Source organism: Hypanus sabinus, chromosome 12 (assembly GCF_030144855.1).
Source record: "Hypanus sabinus isolate sHypSab1 chromosome 12, sHypSab1.hap1, whole genome shotgun sequence".
In the NCBI taxonomy this organism is placed as follows: domain Eukaryota; kingdom Metazoa; phylum Chordata; class Chondrichthyes; order Myliobatiformes; family Dasyatidae; genus Hypanus; species Hypanus sabinus.
In genome coordinates, this window is record NC_082717.1 from 51,789,910 (window position 1) to 51,807,880 (window position 17,971).

Sequence of the window (17,971 nt, forward strand, 5' to 3'; positions counted from 1 at the left end):
TATTGGTCCCTTTCCAGTTCAGGTGCAGCCCGTCCTTTATGTACAGCCTCTCATCATCTATCATGTCACCTCTCATCCTTCGTCGCTCCAAGGAGAAAAGCCTGAATTCACTCAACCTATTCTCATAAGGAATGCTCTCCAATCCAGGCAACATCCTTGTAAATCTCCTCTGCACCCTTTCTATTGTTTCCACATCTTTCCTGTAGAGAGGTGACCAGAACTGAGCACAGTACTCCAAGTGGGGTCTGATCAGGGTCCTATATTGCTGCAACATTACCTCTCAGCTCCTAAACTTAATCCCACAGTTGATGAAGACCAATGCACCGTATGCCTTCTTAATCACAGAGTCAGCCTGCGCAGCAACCTTGAGTATTCTATGGACTCTGACCCCAAGATCTCTCTGATCCTCCACACTGCCAAGAGTCTTACCATTAATACTATATTCTGTCATCATAATTGAACTCCATCTGCCACTTCTGAGCCCAGTTTTGCATCCTATCAAAGTCCCACTGTAACCTCTGATAGCCCTCCACACTACCCACAACACCCCCAACTTTTGTATCATCAGCAAATTTACTAACTCATCCCTCCAGTTCCTTATCCAGGTCATTTATACAAATAACAAAGAGAAGGGGTCCCAGAACAGATCCCTGAGGCACACCACTGATCACCAACCTCCATGCAGAATATGACCCGTCTACAACCACTGTGGCCTTCTGTGGGCAAGCCAATTCTGGATCCACAAAGCAATGTTCCCTTGGATCCCATGCCTCCTTACTTTCTCAATAAGCCTTGCATGGGGTACCTTATCAAGTGTCTTGCTGAAATCCATATACACTACATCTACTGCTCTACCTTCATCAATATGTTTAGTCATATCTTCAAAAAATTCAATCAGGCTCGCAAGGTGCGAACTACATTTGTCAAAGCCCTGCTGACTATTCCTATTATGCCTCTCCAAATGTTCATAAATCCTGCCTCTCAGGATCTCTTCCATCAACTTACCAACCACTGAAGTAAGACACACAGGTCTATAATTTCCTGGGCAATCTCTACTCCTGTTCTTGAATAAGGGAACTACATCTGCAACCCTCCAATCCTCTGGAACCTCTTCCATCCCCATTGATAATGCAAAGACCATCATCAGAGGCTCAGCAATCTCCTTCCTCGCCTCCTACAGTAGCCTGGGGTACATCTCATCTGGTCCCGATGACTTATCCAACTTGATGCTTTCCAAAAGCTCCAGCACATCCTCTTTCTTAATATTTACATGCTCATGCTTTTCAGTCTGCTGTGAGTTATCTCTACAATTGCAAAATCCTTTTCTGTAGTGAATACTGAAGCAAAGTATTTATTAAGTACCTCTGCTATCTCCTCCGGTTCCATGCACACTTTTCCACTGTCATATTTGATTGGTCTTATGCTCTCATGTCTTATTCTCTAGCTCTTCACATACTTGTAGATTGCATTGGGGTTTTCCTTAATCCTGTCCTCCAAGGCCTTCTCATGGCACTTTCTGGCTCTCCTAATTTTATTCTTATGCTCCTTCATGCTAGCTTTATAATCTTCTAAATCTCCATCATTACCTAGTTTTTGAACCCTTCATAAGCATTTCTTTTCTTCTTGACTAGATTATAACAGCCTTTGTACACCACGGTTTCTGTGCCCTCCCATCCTTTCCCTGTCTCATTGGAACATGCCTATTTCTACCGTACATTTCCCTGAGAACATCTGTTCCCAATTTATGCTTCCAAATTCCTGTCTGATAGCCTCATATTTCCCCTTATTCCAATTAAATGTTTTCCTAACTTGTCTGTTCCTATCCCTCTCCAACGCTATAGTAAAGGAGATAGAATTGTATCTCCAAAATGCTCTCCAACTGAGAGATCTGACACCTGACCAGGTTCATTTCCCAATACCAGATCAAGTACAACCTCTTCTCTTGTAGGATTATCTACATATTGTGTCAGCTGTGTTCCTGAACACAGCTAACAAACTCCTCCACATCTAAACCCCTTGCTCTAGAGAGACCCCAAGCAATATTTGGGAAATTAAAATCTCCCACCATGACAACCCTGTTTTTATTACATCTTTCCAGAATCTGTTTCCCTATCTGCTTCTCAATGTCCCTGTTACTATTGGGTGGTCTATAAAAACAACCAGTACCGTTATTGACTCCATCCTGTTCATAACTTCCACTCACAGAGACTCTGTAGACAATCCCTCCATGACCTCCTCCTTTTCTGCAGCCGTGACACTCTCTCTGATCAGCAGTGCCACATCCCCACCTCTTTTGCCTCCCTCCCTGTCCTGTCTGAAATATCTAAAGCCCGGCGCTCCGAGTAGCCATTCCTGCTGTTCAACCATCCAAGTCTCTGTATTGGTCAATAAAACACAGCTCCAAGTAATGATCCACGCTCTAAGTTCATCCACTTTGTTCATAATACTCCTTGCATTAAAATAGACACATCTCAAACCATCGGTTTGAGCGCATCCCTTCTCTATCCCTATCCTGCCTCTCGCATTGTCTCCAAGCTTTCTCTATTTGCAAGCTAACTGCCTCTTCCTCTGTCTCTTCAGTTCAGTTCCCACCCCACCCCCAAGCTTAAACTCTCCCCAGTAGCCTTAGCAAACTTCCCTGCCAGCATATTGGTCCTCCTGGGATCAAGTGCAACCCATCCTTTTTGTGCAAGTCACACCTGCCCCAAAAGAGGTCCCAATGATCCAGAAATCTGAATCCCTGCCCGCTGCTCCAATCCCTCAGCCACAGATTTATCCTCCACCTCACTCTGTTCCTATATTCACTGTCACGTGGCACAGGCAGTAATCCCAAGATGACTACCTCGGGATTGAGGCAGCATTTGCAATCAGAAGAACTCAGCACTATACTGGATATTGTTGATCAGTTTGAAACTGGCCGACCTGAGATCCACTCATTTTATTTAGTGAATGTGAGCAATAAGCTGGTCTATGAAATATCCAGACCAATTTTCTCAAAATACTCTCTGTCTTAAATGTTATTTATAACTCTAAATGATTATCAGGCAGCTAAAACTTTATTCTAGTGAATTATGAAAAACATGGACAGTAAAAGTAAGTACATGTTTGGCACAGCTTTGTGGGCCGAAGGGCCTGTATTGTTCTGTAGGTTTTTATGTTCTAAAAATACTTACAGTTGCATAAAGTAAACAGAGCAAAGCAGTCTGACTAGTTACATTTTTCTACATTAAACATATCTGAATTAAGAACTATAGAATGCTGGAAATAGTAATTATGCTGCATAGCAAGATGAACTGCAGTCTAATATTGAATTTTTGGATACCTTGTAAAAGTGCTCAAAGAATGTGATTATTTGAGAATCATTTGCACAGATACAGGTCATACTGTCTATCTAAACAATAGCAAACTGTTATTCTGCCTAGTCCCATCAACCTGCACCTTGACAATATTCCTCCCGTCCATGTACTTATCCAAACTTCTCTTGATGTTGTCTACTTGGATTTTCAGAAAGTCTTTGACAAGGTGTCATGTGTGAGACTGCTTAACAAGCTATGAGATCATGGTATTACAGGAAATGTTCCAGCATGGATAAAACAGTGGCTAATTGGCAGCAGGCAAAGAGTGGGGATAAAGAGAACGCAAAGTACACTGCAGATGCTGTGGTCAAATCAACACGTACAAACAAGCTGGATGAACTCAGCAGGTCGGGCAGCATCCATTGAAATGAACAGTCAATGGATGCTGCTCAACCTGCTGAGTTCATCCAGCTTGTTTGTACGTGGGAACAAAGAGAGCCTTTTCTCGTTGGCTGCCAGAGACTATTGGTTTTCCACAGTGGTCTGTGTTGCGTCCAAATACAGGAAAAAAATTGTTGTATTTATAGAAAAAGTGTAGTGCAGGTGCAAGGAAAAAAACAAAGTAAAATATGAGGTCAAGAATCCATCTTGTCCTGCAGGAACACTGTTCAATGGTCTTATAATAATGCTATAAGACGATCGGAAGCTGTCCAGGAACCTGGTGCTGAGTGCTTTTAGATGATGCTTTTACAATATTTTATTGAAAAATACATTAACTTATATGTGGCTAAAAATGGATTTTCACTTTGATGTAGTGTATGTGTGGATGATAATAACATTCTGACTGGTTGCATCATCACCAGGTGTTGATCAAAAAGAAACCTGCAGAGAGTTGAAGACTCAGCCAGCTCCATCATGGGAACTATCTTTGAGGACATCTTCAAAAAGCAATGCCTTAAGAAGGTGGCATCCATCACTAAAGACCCTTGCCAGCCATGACACGCCTGGTCACATTACTACCATCAGCGAGGAGACACAGGAACTTGCAGATGCACATTAAACATTTTAGGAACAGCTCCTTTACCACCATCATCAGATTTTCGAACAGTTAATGAACCCTACTGCACTACATTTCTCTCCTGTGCAGCATTTAATTTTAACATTATTCTTATAACTTATAGTAACCTTTATGTATTTCACTGTATTGCTGCAAAACAACAAATTTCATGACATATGTCAGTGATAATTAACCTTATTCTGATTTAGCTTTGAAGAACATCTATAACTCAATACTTAGAGGCACTCTGCAGAGAGGCAATAATAGAGGAAAGGTTTGCAAGGACAGAGCCTTGCCAATACCAATACACTCTGCCACTCTGCCAATACACAAAGCCAATGCACTCTGGAAGAAGTTCTTGGAAGAGGTCAACGTTCAATGCTCTGTTTTTGACGAGTTTTCATGATTCCATCCCACTCTGCCCTATTCGCTATAATCTTGACATAGTCTGGCTTGCCTAAACATTGAAGAAGCCAATCAACACCTGAAAAAACAGTGGAAGCACAGAAGAAATCCTACTGAAGAGTTGAAACATGGTAGAAAATTACCTTTTGCACAAATCACTCAACTGGGAAGTGTAGAGCACTCCTACGGATTTCAGATGTATTTGTAACCCTCTTCAAAAAGTGAGACGTAACTATCATTATTACAACGGTCTCCTTGCTCTCTGCCACAGAAGAAATCATCACAAGAAGTAGGAGTCACCATCATGTCCCTATAGATTTAATTTGGATTTCCACTTACCTTTTTAGTGCTACCCATCTTTCATGACCATTTACTTGGTTGCTTTAATTGATTACCATCACATTTCTAAAAGAGGCTGAAAGCTGCATTAACACTCTATTTGTATAAGCAACAAGCCAATTGCTCATGACAGTCAGGGCCTTGGACAATTCCTCATACAGCCTCAGCATATATACTGTACCTGCATGATAAATGAACTATGCTCAATCCAACTTTGAGACCGTCAAGTTAATTATCTGAGAAGTGTTTTTAAAAGCTCCCTTCTACACAGTATATTGGCCTGGCCTAATCTGCATTCTTATATACAATAACAATAAGCACTTTGTACAATTTACTTTAATGACATATTTTATTATTCAGTAGACTATTTCTACCAGTGATTCTTGACCTGAAAGAAATTTCATTAACACATGCCATTACATTAACAGTACAACAATTTTATTGTGCATGAATTAGATATTAGTAATTCCACTTGACCGGAGTCATGCATAGAAAGGATAATGAGTTCAAAGCAAATGAATGGTTAGCTGACTTACAAATGTAATTTTTAATATAAAAAATATAATTAACCTAAGACATACAATAAATTATTTTCAAGAACTGTATATTAATATATGAGTGTCACATCTGGTAATCATAAGAGAAACTATACTACTTGGAACTGATTATTGGCTGCATCTTACTGACTGGTGGATGGTTCCAAACAAAATTGCCAGCATTCAGATACTCAAAGTGAAATATCTGGAGCTTATCTGGGCCTATCTGGAGATGATATGTGTCTGGGATTTTCTGATGGACTTGATGGATCAAATTTGTCACTTTGCTCAAACAAGAGAAAATCTGCATATGTTGGAAATCCAAGCAACACACACAAGGTACTGGAGAAACTCAGCAGGCTAGGCAGCATCTATGGAAAAAAGTACAGTCGATGTTTCGGGCTGAGACTCTTCGGCAGGACTACCGTTGATATTTTGGGACGAGACCCTTTGGCAGGAGTATACAGTTGACATTTCAGGCTGTGACCAGTCCTGCTAAAGGGTCTCAGCCTGAAATGTTAGCTGTACTCTTTTCCATAGGTGCTGCCTGGCCTGCTGAGTTCCTCCAGCATTTTGTGTGTGTTGTCATGTGCTCTGTAGCTGGGCTACAGTAATAAGGCTCAGATTTGTTGGGAATCTCCACTCATATTGCCATTCATCCTGTGTCAGTCTGATCTGGTGCAGGTTCTGAGACCCTACTAATTTTCGTAAGGATTCAAGGCCTGAGGAATGGGAGGCAAAGTTAAGTTTAATCATTTTAATTTAGTTTAATGTCTTCAATTTGTTTTAAATGTTTAATTACTTATATGAATCATAATTATTTTTAATGTCACTGAGGATCAGAGAGATTTAAAAACTATTAGAATCCAAAACATATATGGCATAAGTCAAAGTTTTGCTTCCAGCTTTGGCATTTGTCAAAGCCCATTGGGGACTGTTGGTACAGTATCTCAATCTTACTCCTCTGTTATCTTGACATTGTATGAAACCTCTCTACTTGCCTAGAAAGAACAGAGATGGCTGATGTCTTCAACTTACCGCATTTAGCCTATGTAAATATAAGGGGGAATCATGGACATAAATTCTGAGCAACAGGCCCAGTCTAGCAAGATCACGCCCAAGGGATTCTGGCAACATCTTCCATCAAACAACAAATGACAACAAACAGCATAGGGCAAAAAGAGTTACTGAGACATTCATTGTTCATCCAGGAATAGCTGCCTGTATTTTTTTTTAAATCTATGGCTTATGTAATTATAATGACAAGCAATTAAAAGATTTCCGGAAGGACCTCGGGAAGCTTTGTAAATCTATAGGTATTTTAAACACAATCAGTAATTCAGAAACATTGCTCAGCCTATTCTAACTCTCCTTAGCTTTAAGAAATTAGGATTTCCTTAAACAGTCTGGATTATTTTTTAATAAGACAACAATAATTATTCAGATTATGAGAAACAACTGGAAAATTGTTGTGATATTTGGTTTAAGTTGCTCAGTGAAGAATGGTGAAATCTGCTTTAGACTTAAAAATAAAGTTGGGATCAACAAAATTAGAAACTAAAGAGGAACCAATATTTGCAGAAGACATGTAATGGAAATGTCAGTGTCCAAAGGTTGGTTAAAGACAGATGTTGGTAAATATGCACTTAAAATATTTTAAATTATTTACCATCTCTTCCAGCAACAAAGATGTAAACAAAAATCAGAATAACTGTATTCTCATATTGAAGGAGAGAAGTGAGATGTATACTATGCCCCAGTTCATTCTGTCCCCAGGAGCCACAAAACTGCCAACAGTGAGTAACTCACCAAGCAATGTATCACATCAGCACCTTTGCTAGAGCAGAATATAAAAAGTGATGGTTTTCCTTTCACTACTTTCAGTACAGAGGCATGCATATAATCTACGACAGCCAGATGAAGTTTTGTAAATACCTTCCGATGGCTGCAGGTAGCAAGCAGCAGGAAATGTCCTGGGTTATGTCCAAACTGATAATGAGTGTTTGTTTCATTATCAATATCTATTAATAGATCTTCCTTTGTTTCTCATCTTTAACAATTACATTTTACCTTTTTGCTTGGGGAAACAATTTCTCTATGACTGTTCATTCCTTTCCAAAAGTTAGGAATTAAATGGTTGTTTTAGGAAAGACCAGTGTAACTTTGAACAACACATGGAAAATTGTGGTGTTGTTTTCAGTACTAATAAAAGAAAAACAGACTTTTGCTTTTAGATAATGCTCATCACAGGCTTCACATATATTGTACTCGGGCAGACTTTATGGAAGGCATGAGGGATTGGGTCATTTATCCTGTTTTTTTCTGCCTCAAGATTAGTCCTATTAAAGTTCAAGTACATACAGGCTCTTCTCACAATCTGCCTTTCAAATCTCAAGTCAATTTTGGTGGGGTTAAAATTCCACGAGCATTTGGTCACAGACCAAAGAGGGCAATCTGTAAGTTCACAAACTGGAAAACATAGTTCAACTAGGATGATGGTATTTAGATCAGTTGACCCTGACATCCATAAAGTCATTGGGGATGTCAAGAAACAATGCAGTCAAAAATCAAGTTCCAGATCAGCTGTCAGTTTTGGCAGAGTTTACATCCCATAACTAGCTACAAAACAAAGTCAGGCTGCATTGACAACAACAGGGCTGAATGGATTCTATGCCTGTTTTGTACAGAAGGGGATTAAACACTGTGACAGTCTCCAAAGCACCTGTACCTGCATTCACCATTGCAGACGTAAGGTCTGCCTTCTGGAGATAAACCTGCGAAAAGCATCCAGCCTGCATGGTGTCACTGGCTAGGTCCTTAGGTACAGTTCAGATCAGCTGCAAGGGGTTAGTTGCAGGCATTTTAACAGGCATCTAACATTTCAGTCTGGGGATTCCACCTGCTATAAGAAGACCACTATGATCCTGGTACCTAAAGAAAAAATAGGGTAATGTGCCTTAATGACCACCATCTTGTGGTTTTGACTGTCACCATCACAAAGTGCTTCGAGAGGCAGGTCATGGCACGCAGAAACTCCATTATCCCAGGCAGCCTCAAACCACTACAATTCAGCTGTTGTTAAAACAGGTCTATGGCAGATGCCATTTCCGTGGCCCTACAATTATCTCTGGAGCATTTGGGCTGTAAAGACGCCTACATTAGCCTATTGTTTATTGACTACAGCTCTGCCTTCAGTACTATAATTCCAATCAAACGCATTTCCAAGCTCCTAAAACTAGATACTTGATTTCCTGACCACAGATGGCAATAAGGATAGGCAGCTACACTGGTGCCCTAAAGGCCGTGTCTTCAACCCTCTAACCTACACCCTATACACACACAATTATATGGCCAGGCTCTGCTCTAACTCCCTCTAGAATTTGCAGATGGCACCACCTTAGTGAGCCATATCTCAAATAATGATGAATCAGAGTACAGGAAGGAGACAGAGAGCCTAATGATGTTGTGTGACATGGTGTTATGACAAGAATCTTTCCCGCAATGTCAGCAAAACAAAAGGGCTGGTCATTGACTTCAGGAAGCGGGGGTGAAAGATTGGGATGGTGGGGGTGCACATGCTCCCTTTTACATCAGCAGTGCTGAGGTTGAGAATGTAGAACTGGACATCACCAATTATCTCTCCAACTATGTTGATGCCACACTAAGCAAGCTCACCAATGCCTCTACCTCCTCAGGAAGCTATATAAAATAAAGATGTCCCCTTCAACCTTCCCTACCTTTTTAAAATCCATGCACTATAGAGAGCGCCTTAAGGAGATGCATCATGGTTTGATTTGGCAACTACTCTGCTCATGACTGCAAGAGAATAGAGATTTGTTGTACAGCTCAGCACATATGGAAACCAGTTACCCCTCCATGGACTCTGTCTGTACTTCTCACTGCCTTAGGAAAACAGCTAGCATAGTCATAGGCAGTTGGTGGTGCAGCCATTTATAATGCTCTCCATGGTACATCTGTAGAAATTTGCGAGTGTTTTTGGTAACATATTTTCTAAAACTCCTAATGAAATATGGCCACCATTGTGCATTCTTTGGAACTGTATCGATATATTGGGCCCAGGATAGATCCTCAGAGATGTTGACATGCAGGAACTTGAAATTGTTTACCTTTCCACTTCTGATCCCTCTATGAGCTCTGATGTCCATTCCCTCTTCTTACCCTTACTGAAGTCCACAATCAATTCTTTGGTCTTACTGATGTTGAGTGCATGGAGTAAGAGTATCAGATTATCTATCAGTGAATGCTGGTTGAACTTTCAGTTTTAATGGTGATATAAAACAAGCAAAGTAGCTACCCAAGCATACCTTCAACAATTTAGTTTGCAAAAATCAATGACTTACAAAGTGTGTAACTGATCCCTAATAGGCATTTAATGCTTCAGCTGAAGTTAAAAGTTCTGTATCATTGCTAATTTTTCTGTTCACCCTTTTCTCCATTTCCAGATTTAAGAAACATTCCAACATATAGCAATGCATCTTGCTCATTCCCCAGTACTAAGCATTATTGAACAAATCAATCCAAAGTTTATTGGTGCATGACTGACCTCACAAACAGCATTCATGATATCAGAGTGCAATTGTTATTATCACATCACAGTATAAAGTAAATGAGTCAATCTGTTCTTTCCTGAACACAAATATAGACAGGATGGTGTAGTCAGCTAACCACTGTAGCCATAAATACCTGTGTGAATTTTCAGACACCTAACCTAAATTGACCTCTTCAATAACTTTATCGTGCGTTTGGGTTGAAGTATTTTGTTAAACTCCAATTTTTACAGTGTTGTCTCCTATAACAATGCCATTAATTTCTCTCAGTTTCTTCCATCGCTGCCACATCTATCCTCGAGATGAGGCTTTCTTTCTGGGGTATCTGAATGTTCCTCCTTCTCAGGAAATATGTCATCTGTGTTTATCGTGTCTTCACTCACATCTCCTCCATTGCTCTCAACTTAACTCTTCCTATACAGAACATCAATGGATTCCCTTGGTCCTTACCTTTTACTTAACACCCTTAAACCCAAGAGTTTCATAAACCTCCACCATTTGTTCTATCTGTCCATCATTCATCCCTTACCCAGTTCAACTTATCATGTTTCTTATGTATCAGATTCCAAAAACTGTAGCCCTTAATTGTCACAAACATTACTTTCCAGCATATGCCTCTACTTCCATTTTCCTCTTCTCTCACACACCCGCCCCCAATCTGTCTCCATTTGTCCATCATTACCCTTCTCACACAGTTTATCAATTGCCAGTTCCAAATTCACCCATTCCTCGTGACTCTTTCCTCTGGTTCTCTCCCCTCTGCACTCAGTTCTGATCAGGATCTCAACCTAAAGCATTATTTATCTGTTTACCTCCGCGGATACTCCTCAAACATTTGATTTCTTCTAGCAGTTTCAGAATCAAAATCAAAATCAAATAGAGGATCAGAATCAGTCTTATTATCACTGACATATGTTGTGCAATTCAGATCAAAAAGCTCCAAAAACCTGGGCCTCTGTACCTCCCTCTGCAACTAGATCAGGGGTTCCCAACCTGGGGTGCCCACACCCCCTTTTCAGGGGTGAGACAAAGAGTGGCTTGTGTGCTTGAGTGACGAGTCTCGAGTCATCACTCAGCCAGCTGCCAGTGTGCCTTGAGAAGTGGTAGTAATGTTTGTTCCAAGCACACTCCAGTCTCCCGCTGCCCGAGTCGAGAGAGACGTAAACTCACTCCAGTCTCCCGCTGCCCGAGTCGAGAGAGACGTAAACTCACTCCAGTCTCCCGCTGCCCGAGTCAGCGTTGAGGATTCTCATCAGTATTACCTGAGAAGTTACACCTCAGAGTTGAGGAGTCTCATCAGTTACTGTTTGCACTTTTTTCTGAATAAATTAGAATCTAATTGCTCAATTTATATTTGCATTTTATGCACTGAGTTAAAAGCTTATCTTTTTAAGTTCAATTTGTTCACCCGTAGTATTGTATGTGGTTCAATTTGTGGTTCAAAAATGAGAAATTAGACTTCTTTATCTTCAAATGTGAATTACTTTTGTAGGAGGGGCGAACATTATTCAAACATTTCCTAGGGGTGTGGGGCATAGAAAAGGTTGGGAACCACTGAACTAGATCCTCAACCTCTAAACTGGAAGACTACAATCTGTGCACAACACCTTGCTGACAATCAACATTGGCACATGTCATGACAGTAAGACCAAAGGACCGATTGTGGACTTCAGAAAGGATAAGATGAGGGAACACACACTAGTCTACACAGATGGGTCAGAAGTGGAAAGGGTGAGCAATATCTCTGTGAATCTATCCTCGTCCCATCAAATTGATGCAGCTACAAAAAAGGCACGACAGCAGCTGTATTTCATTAGGAGTTTGAAGAGAATTTGGTTATGTTACCAAAAACATGTTTCTACAAATGTACCATGGAGAGCATTCTCCATTTTATTATTTCTTATTTATTTATTTATTTATTATTGTCATTTTTTTTATTCTTTATTGTAATGCTTGCACTGTTTTTCTGCACTTTATGCAGTCCAGTGTAGGTCTGTAGTCTAGTGTAGCTTTCTCTGTGTTGTGTTCTTTTTATTACGTAGTTCAGTCTAGTTTTTTGTACTGTGTCATGTAACACCATGGTCCTGAAAAACGTTGTCTCATTTTTACTATGCACTGTACCAGCAGTTATGGTCGAAATGACAATAATAGTTGTTTTGACTTGACTTGACTTGATTCTAACTGGTTGCATCACTGTCTGGTATAGGGGGAGGGGAAGCTGGGGTTGGTAATGGAGGGTGCCCTCATAGGATTGAAATAAGCTGTGAAGACTTGTAAACTTAATCAGCTCCATTATGGGCACCAGCCTCCATTGTATCCAGGACATTTCAAGGGGTGATCCTCGAAAAGGTGGCATCCATCATTAAGGACTGCTGTTACCCAGGTCATGCTTTGATCCCATTTCTACCATCAGGTAGGAGGTTCAGAAGCCTGAAAGCACACTCTCAATGAGTCAGGAACAGCTTCCTCTCCTTTGCCATCTGATTTCTAAATGGACATTGAAACCATGAGCACTACCTCACTACTTTATAATTTTTTTTTAAATTTCAGTTTTTATTTTTATTTAATTTAAATAAACACATACACACACATATAAATATACACACACTGTAATTCATGATATTTTTCTCTATTATTATGTATTGCATGCACTGCTGCCACAAAGACAACAAATCTCATGGCATTTGCTGAGGATATTAAACCTGATTCTGATTCTATTTTGCAGCAGCGGTATAGCGCCAGATATAAAAACTACTATAAGTTACAAACGCTTTTTAAAATACTAAAGACAAATACTGAGCTAGTACTAATGGGTTCATGTAGTGTTCAAAAATCTGATGGCGGAAAACTGTTCAGTGTGGGTCTTTGGGCTCCTTTATCTAATATCTCATGGTAGTAATGAGAGGAGGGCATGTTCTGGATGTTGATTGTCTTTAATGTTTGTTTTTTATTGTGCTCCAGATTCTAGCATCTTCAGTCTCATGTGTTTCCAAACAGGATTATATGTCAATGTTCAGAGAATGGTCTCGATAGTAGTTTGTTCTAGAGATAGCTCAAGGGATAAACTTGAGAAGCCTGAAAAACAGAGAATTTACTTTTAAAACCTGTTATGTGACAGTGATTGGAGAAGGTCTAAAAGGTAATATTTCGATAAGGAGCTATAGCTTCTCATTATAGCCTGCTTGCTCTGCAGCCTGAACTCCTACATGCTATGCAGGAGTTGTATTTATGAATCAATAAACTGTCTCTAGGAGCCTAGAATTGGCAAAGAACCAAAAGTGCCCATTTCACATTAAAGGTAAGATTTCTGCGATGGCTGGTGTCTCACTGCTTTCCTTGGACAAAGGAAGTTCATTACACTCTGTATGTTGGTTTATGGCTGTGTAATTCTGATTCTGGCAGAATTTGCATGGCCATTCATCAGATCTATTCTCTTTATTCTTCATAAACCACACTTTAAAACGTTAATTTGAATGAAAGAAAAAAATGTTTTTAGTTTTAAATAAACCTCATCAGAAACAAGAGAAAATCTGCAGGCGCTGGAAATCCAAACAACACACACAAAGTACAGTCGGAACCTCAACAGGCCAGGCAGCACTTAGGAAAAGAATGCAGCCGATGTTTCAGGCGTAAATTCTTCAGCAGGACTTGAGAAAAAATGCTGAAGAGTAGATTTAAAAGGTGGGGGAGGGGAAAGAGAAACACAAGGTGACAGGTGAAACCTGAAAGGGGAGGGATGAAGTAAAGCGCTGGGAAGTTGATTGGTGAAGGAGACAGAAGGCAATGGACAAATGGCTTTCTGTCTCTTTCACCAATCAGCTATGTCCCAAAGTCATATCCCCATCTTTTCTCCTTTCCTTGAAGTTGCACTAAAAAATCATGATCTCTGTTCCCAGGTCCAATCCTCCCTACCCACACAAGTTTGGTACAGTCAACAATGACAGCATTTTTCATCTCCCTTCACAATCCACTACTCTGTGATTCATGGTCTCCAATGTAATACATCGCATGATGCCTGTGCAAGCAAGATCCATTCTATCAGAGTGAGTACTTTACATTTCATGTGCAATAAAACGATACGGTTCACAAAAAAACCACCAGGGTTGGCAACGAAGAGATCAGACGTTCCTCAGTATGCTGATTAACCTATGAGAACCAGTGAACTTCGAAAAGTGTCGCTTTGACTCACTGAATTTCTGAAAAGCACAAGGGATCAAATGGCTAAAAAATAATTGTACAGCAATTTTCAGAACCAAGATTATACCAAAATGAGGTTTAAAATAAACTTGGAAAATAATGGTGGCCAAATGGTTTGGTGAACCTTCATTAATCCACTGTTAAATACTATGGACAAGGAAGATGGAAAATGCAAAACTGACATTTATTAAATGAAACAATACATAATCTGCAGGAAAACGTGGATTGAGCAACATAGGTGGGAGAAAATAGATAGCGGTTTAGTCTGCAGCCTTGCTTCAGGACCAAGAGTGGAGAGGTGAGATGCCAGCAGAGTCAAGAGAAGGAGAGTGGCAAGAATTGGCTTCAAGGTGTCTTCCCCTTCTGCAACTCTCTGCATTTTTCATTTTTCTTCTTTTGCCTGCATATATCCACCTGCCTCAGTCTTTCAACTTCACCCCAGCTCAGTTCCCCTACCTGGCACTACCTGCCTGCCATCTTATATTTGTACTTAATCCATCACCTCACTCTTTTTTTGCCTCTTGTCTTCTCTTCTCTACGCTGGTCATTGCGCTGCTCAGTTCGGACACAAGTTTTCAGCCCGAAATCTTGGCAATTTCATTCCTCTTATCAATCCTGTTCCTCCCACTGAGTTGTTCCAGCAGACTGTGTGCTCCAGATTCTAGCATCGCAGTCTCCGTGCCTCCTTTAAATTATCAATACAATTAGTGTTATACAACCTTCTTCTTTAGGTATTTGTGCATTTGAAGAAATATTAGCAACTTCTAAAACATCTTAATGTTAATTAATCCTGAAAACACAAATGATTCAGTTGACAATTAGCCTTGGCAGATTTCTGATAGAGCTCATAAAGAGAAGGGGAAGAAATTAAGTATTTCTCAAACTATCAGTATTATGAGATATCGGATACATCGGGGAGAGGAACCTAATGAAAAGGTTCAGTGGTCAGGACAGGGGATCAGGTCAGATGAAGGAGAGTCAGTTGGTGATTGCAATGTTGATGGCAACTGTGTTATAGAAGTGTTTGAGGGGTTTGCTGAATGATATGAAGAATGGGAGGTGTGTCCAGCAAGAGAAAATGCAGAAGGGTCTACCTGACAGGAGCTGTGTTCATTGAGCTCAAACTCCATGATTCAAGTAAGGATTGTTAGAAGCAACAAAGAGACAGAATTCAAGTGCTTTGTTTCTGTGTGCAGTGGTCACACAGATAATGAGCCTGTGAACTTCACGCAAGTGATGACACATTGACATTACCTGCAATATACAGTAGGTTATTTGATTCAGTGCACATATCTGATTGCCATCATCAATTTGACCATCAAATGAATGTCTAGTAAAAAAAACTTACAAGACTCTACAATCTGCCCATAAATGACCCAATCACACTTAGCAATTGAGTTTTGATTAACAGTATTTGCATAATGACCAAATGATTTTATGCTATGTGAAAGGACTCTGTTGGGTATAGCAGAAGCATGTCCTGAGCACTCCAATGGCCTGATCACATTGCCACTGCAGCAGGAGTAACCTTGTCAATCTTCTCCTTTCCTTTGGAGATGATAAATTAATCTTCAGAGTCTATTGTATTTTGCCATCTATTAATCTCCAATGCTTTAAGAAATAATTTGAGTTATTTTTAAGCATTGATTTTCTTGTGCTATTATCCAATGGAAGTGAAAGAATTGTAAAATTGTTCTCTCCTCTCAATCTATTAACCTTTACCTTTACTCTCTCAGTTTCGGTGTCCTGCAGGCTAGTAAATGAAAGTATACATTTTCCATGAGAGGAATATTTGTTACTTTTGGCTAACTAAGAATACAGATCAAATAGATCTTTTAATCTTAGAGAAAAGTATCCCCATACCATTTTGGGAATGGAAAGTTATCGTCCTCTTACTCCCAAAGAAAGCAATTTAAACTGTTGGGGCCACCCTTAGTTGTACCATTGTACTATTCAGGGTGGCACAGTGCAATTGCAATTAGTGCAAATGTGTCACAGCTCGAGCAAATTAGGGTGAATTTTGATCTCAGTGCTGTCTGTGGCTATGTAGGTTTCTCTCAGGTGCTCCATTTCCCTTCTACATCCTTAAGGTATATCGACTGGAAGGTTAATTGGAATAGGTTACAGAGAATAATTGAGGAAATGAGAGTACAAAGAAAGCTGGCATAGGCTCAATGGGTGAAAGCCCCCAAGCATATTAGTCTACCTTAAAATATCAATTTTATGTATATTTTAGCATCATACTTTACCAATCAGAAGGATTATCAGTATAAAAATGTGGCTTCTTTATTTGAGTAATAGAAAAAGCTTTGAATCTTAATTTTCAGTTTTCAGAATTCATCGATGATTTGTCTTGAAAGAAACTAAAGCACGGGAATAGGAAAATGTACTTTGAATGTAAACCTCAATTCTTAGATCAATATTTATTCTTGAAAAAAATGGTAGCAGACCACTTCTTTCTCTGCTGCGGTTTCTGCTTTGAAGGTTCTCCCAGAAAGCTATAAAGTAAGGATTTTCAGAATTTTGATCCCTAGTGACAAAGAAGAAACAATGATGAATGTCCAAACAAGTATGGCATGTGTCTCGAAGGGTAGCCTGTATGGTTATTATGGTGAAAACTGGGACACAGACAATTGCTTTAAAGGAAAGCTCAGTATCTTGCCATACTGCATCCTGTAGGTGATATAATAAGACACGAGAGCAGAATTAGGCCATTCAACCCATTGAGTCTGCTCTGCCATTACATCATGGCTGATCCTGCCCATTCAACCCCATACACCTGCCTTCTCACCACATCCTTTGATGCCTTGACCAATTGGAAATCGATCAACTTCTGCCTTAAATATACCCACAGACCTGCCCTCCACCACAGTCCATGGCAGAGCATTCCACAGATTCACCTCTCTCTGGTAAAAAAGGTTCCTCCTCATCTCGGTTCTATAATGTCGCTCCTCATATGTTAACCCCTTCATTCCCATGAAGCATCCTCGCAAACCTCCTCTGGACTCTCTTCAATGACAATTACATCTGTACTGAGGAATGGGGCCTAGAGCTGTTGACAATATTCCTATTGTGACCTGACTGGTATCTTATAAAGGCTCAGCATTATCTCCTTGCACTTATATTCTATTCCCCTTGAAATAAACGCCAATATTGTATTTGCCTTCTTTACCACAGACTGAACCTGTAAATTTACCTTCTGGGAGACTTGCATGAGGACTTCTAATTCCCTCTGCACCTCTGATGTTTGAACCTTCTCTCCATTTACATAATAGTCAGTACTATTATTTACCAAAATGCATCATCATACATTTTCCACACAGTATTCCATCTGCCACGTTTTCGCACATTCTTCCTATTTGTACAAGTCCTTTTGTAATTGCTTTGCTTCCTCAGCACTAACTACCCCTCCATCTATCTTTGTATCATCCACAAACTTTGCCACAAAGCAAATTTCATTATACAAATCACTGACAAACAATGTGAAAAGTGGTGGTTCCAATACTGATCCCTGAGGAACACCTCACATCATTGGCAGCCAACCAGAAAAGGCCTCACTACCTCCTGCCTGTC